The sequence below is a fragment of the Pinus tabuliformis genome, chromosome 5_2 (genome assembly GCF_031772625.1).
Source record: "Pinus tabuliformis cultivar Carrire ecotype Pingquan chromosome 5_2, CPIR1, whole genome shotgun sequence".
Lineage (NCBI taxonomy): Eukaryota > Viridiplantae > Streptophyta > Pinopsida > Pinales > Pinaceae > Pinus > Pinus tabuliformis.
The window spans coordinates 930890847-930895268 of record NC_142306.1 but is presented as its reverse complement, the minus strand read 5'-3'; the positions used below and the strand labels follow the sequence as shown (position 1 = coordinate 930895268).

The window sequence follows — 4422 nt, the reverse complement described above, 5'->3', positions numbered from 1 at the left end:
CCTTAGCCATTTCTGCCATCACGACGCCCTCGGCCTACATTCACTGCTCCGAATTCAATTACATTAATTGGCAACAGCTACCATCGGATTTTTCCATATCAGAAACTTACCTGCATTCAATACATTTGTCCGGCCTCTGCATTCGGTACCAACTGTGCAAACCTGCGTCGTTCATTTGGCAAGGTGGACGGCTGTGATGGCACTTGGCCATGTGCTCCCGGAGCTCGAGGTGATACATCTTGGCTTCTCGGTGATGTTTGGTTTCGCGCCCATTTCCACCGGCTATCGAATGGTGATCATTGCATATGGCGGATCAACGGAGGAGATCATACCACGAATCGGTCAATGGTATGAAGAGTTTATAATCCCATCCCCTTTCTTTCAGGTTCTACTGTTCATTTGGTTCATCGATGGGTCTGCTGAAGCTATGAGTTCTTGAATGGGTTTCATGCAATCTACAACTACTGCAAGGGTTATGGAACGACCCAGGTACGCGCTCCATTAGAGTTTGCAATGCTTCGACGCTGTTTAACGGTAATATGCCATGTCTCCCTGTAATTCTATTTATTCATTCCCTTGACTGTCACAATTTGCAGTTATTGCTTTCGGTTTTGGTTTTTATGAAACAACTGTTTCATGTGGCATTTTCGTCCTCAGGTTTTCTTATCTAATGGATCTTTGGTTCAGGTAAGAGGCTACCATCACATCTTGAAGGCAAGGATAACCTCCAGCATACTGTCGGTTGACCCTAACCAGGTATGCCCATTACTTTAGGTTATTTACATCTTTAACATTCGAACCGGAGTCTGAATCCGACCTCCCTTGGACAGGGTTGTCAGACTTTGACTGTTTCGATTCAGATTCCACATATGCTAGGATTCTCTGGCAATGAAACGGCGTCTAGCCCGGCTCAGGCGGAACTCCATTGCCGCGAAGCACATCACTTTGAGCTTCGATGGATTAGTTCAGGGACTATTATATCATGTTTAATTTTAGGCTTAAGCCATCCGGCTCATTTTGTCTACAGACAATTATTTATGAAGCAAACTTAATGTTTGACTCTGTTATGGATTTCTCTGTTATTATCTTGTATAATGAGGTCAACCCTTTTAAGTTGGTTTTGTTCCCATTCTCTTGTTCACAGTCCCCTCGGACGGTTTATTCTCTGTTTTTGGTTTTATATTTTGAGTTTTCCACCAGAATGTTATTATACAGCTATATATATTTTCGTTATGATATTGCTCTAATGTCATGAGACTCTTTACATTACATTGTTGTATTATTGTATAATACTTCTGTTACATGATACGGTTCGGTTTGAATATGATACCATATTTCGGTTTGGTTATGATGCCTTGCGGCTCGTTTCCATTTCCATTCAACCGTGTAGCTAAGGGTTTATTTGTAGTTGGTCTGAAGAATGCATACCCACAGTTATATACTATTCTGGTCGTATATATATATTGTTTACATATTGAATGGTCCATACGCTGTTCTGGTTATGTATGCTGTGCATGCGACCTTACAGAGTTCGATTTCATAATATATATAAGGTTCTTGTCATTCTCTGGCCGCGGCTATCCGGTCCAGGGTTTAGTATGCACATATGTTTCTCTTTATTTATATGAACAACATTGTAATACATATATATATATACACCCATTGCTATTGCGGCACTTTACCAGTCCGCCTTATGTCTCAATGTTATACCGTGAATGCATGTTAAGGGTTTTTATATCAAGAAAGCATAAATAACTTCTCTTCGAATCTTGCTGTGTCAACGCATATTTCGCTTATTTGTCTTGTAAACTAAACAGAGGTCTACAGTATACTTTTTACTAATAACATTCTGATAATACAGACTCGTCTATTCAGGTTTATAGTGTATGGTCATTTCTCAATAAAAGTTGATATCTGTTCCTTCTTTCGATACCCATGCGTTTCAGTTTCTAGTTTAACAAATACTGATTGAATCTCTTTTGTATTCAGTTAATGTTAACAGTCAACTAACCTCTACTGTTCTCCATTTGTATTCACAGAACAGTGTATTAGTTTAGCACAATACAGTATAAGAAATAATTTCAGTAAATCAATAGTCTCACAGTAGGCCATACCTGATATTCTGCAAACCTACTTGAGTGCTTGTCAAACCACCCAACCGTAGGAAGAGTTCCTTCTCTGACCTTCCACCCCCAAGCACTTGCAGGTCCTACTCGACCGCAATTATACTGGTCTTGCCAGTAAACGCTATCTGATCCTAACCAGACGTAGCGTACTCAGGAAATTCTTTTCCTTATGCCATCTGATCCTAACCAGACATAGCATGAGTGTTTTCTTTCTTTTTCCTTATGCCATCTGATCCTAACCAGACTTGGCATTCTTCCCCTTTCCTCTGGGGTCTCAACTACCTCAAGGTAGTTAGGGTTCCAATGTAACTGATTCCTCAGTTACTACCCATAATTAGTCACAACTCAGTACAAATAATAACCACACAGTTATCTTTATTAACATAAATTCATAACAGGATTATAACTTTAATTTTCAAATAAAGTCTTTTACTCAAAATTACTTTCACAATTACTAATGTTACTTTTCACAAGGGTCGTTACATCTCCCCATCCTGAAAGTCTACATCGTCCCGATGTTGCTGGCCATCTAAAAACAATCTGGGATAAGTATCCCTCATCAGTTGTTCATCTTCCCAGGTGGCCTCTTCAGGCCCAAAGTGCTGCCAGCGCACTTTAACCTGGCTGATGACCTTTTTCCGCAGCTCGACCCTTCTCCGATCTAATATGCTCACTGGCTCTACCAGAAATTCTCCTTCCGGTTCCACCTGAAATACATAACAATCAGGTCAGCTGCTTAATAGTATTCTAATTCAATTTATACTAATTAACAGTCTTCCCTTACCTGAATGTCCTGCCAACTTATTATATGCCTAGGGTCATACACATATCTTTTTAAGACTGATACATGGAAGACATTATGGACCCGAATATGGCTAGGTAGGGCGAGCTGATAAGCTACCGGCCCTACTCGTGCCAGAATTTGAAATGGTCCACAAAAACGCGGTGCCAATTTGGCACAAGCATTCCATTGAAGGGTGCTTTTCCTAGCTCGAATTATGATGTACACATGTTCACCCACTTGATATTCTTTAAATGTTCTCTTCCGATCTGCAAAATTCTTCTCCCTGTCTTGTGCCATCTTTAGATTGGCTCGCACTTTCTTCACCATGACCTCCATCTCTTCCAACATCTCAGGACCCAGCAAAAATTTATCCTCCGGTCCACCCCAACTGGAGGGTGTGCGACATTTCTGGCCATAGAGTACTTCGAATGGGCTCATCTTCAAGGATGAATGATAGCCATTTTTATAAGCGAATTCCACTAGATGTAGATACTCCTCCCATCGCGTAGGTTGCTGCATCACATAAGACCGCAGCATGTCTTCCAATACTTGATTCACTCGCTCAGTCTGTCCATCAGTTTGCGGATGGTAAGCGGTGCTGAAGCTCAATTGTGTTCCTAGGCCTTCAAACAAGGTCCTCCAGAAAGCTGAGGTAAATTTAACATCACGATCAGATATTATTACTTTCGGCAGTCCATGAAGTTTAAATATATTTTGCACAAATATGTTTGCGATTTGGGCTGCACGATAAGTGGATTGAACTGGTATAAAGTGAGCTGACTTGCTGAGTTTATCCACTACTACCATTATTGAATCATTATTCTTTTTGGATTTCGGCAAACCAGTAATAAAATCCATAGTTATGGTCTCCCATTTCCATTCCGGTATGGGTATTAGCTGTAGCAGTCCCGCAGGATGCTGATGTTCAGCTTTCACCTGCTGACACTCCAAACAGCGTGCCAGGTATTCTACAACATCTTTCTTCATGCCTGGCCAGTAATACTCCTTTCTCAGTGAGGTGATTAATTTCTGGTAACCAGGGTGCCCTGCATAAGGACTTCTATGATTTTCATCCAGAATCTTTTCCTTAATACTTCTCTGATTGGGTATGTAAATCTTTTTCTGAAAACACAACATGCCGGCTGCATTCAAGGTATAACCTTTCTTTATAGAACGGGCATCTGAATTTTACACCAAATTCTTCTTTTGCAAATAAATCTGATCTTGCGCTGCAGCTTCCTCAATCTCTTGGTCAAGAGTGGACCATCCTTGAATGATACCAATCTCATAAATGCAATGCACTTTTCGACTTAGTGCATCGGCTACTCTGTTCTCCTTTCCCTTTAAGTGCTTACTATCGAAATCGAAATTTCCCAAAAAGTCCACCCATCTTGCTTGTCTTGCGTTTAAAGTGGGTTGACTAAAGTAACTAGTCAAACTGTGGTGATCCGTCATTAGCAGAAACTTTCTCCCTACTAAATAATGGCGCCACATCTTCAAGGCATGGATCAC

The 4422-nt window shown here is 40.8% G+C and overlaps 1 long non-coding RNA gene across 1 annotated transcript; it reads left to right on the top strand.

Annotated features, from left to right (window-relative positions):
- Positions 1-404: 404 nt before the first annotated feature.
- Positions 405-987, top strand: LOC149162311 (uncharacterized). Its single transcript, XR_016261541.1, has 3 exons — positions 405-534; positions 688-756; positions 831-987. It is a non-coding gene; the product is annotated as an uncharacterized LOC149162311 (long non-coding RNA).
- The last annotated feature ends 3435 nt before the right edge of the window (positions 988-4422 follow it).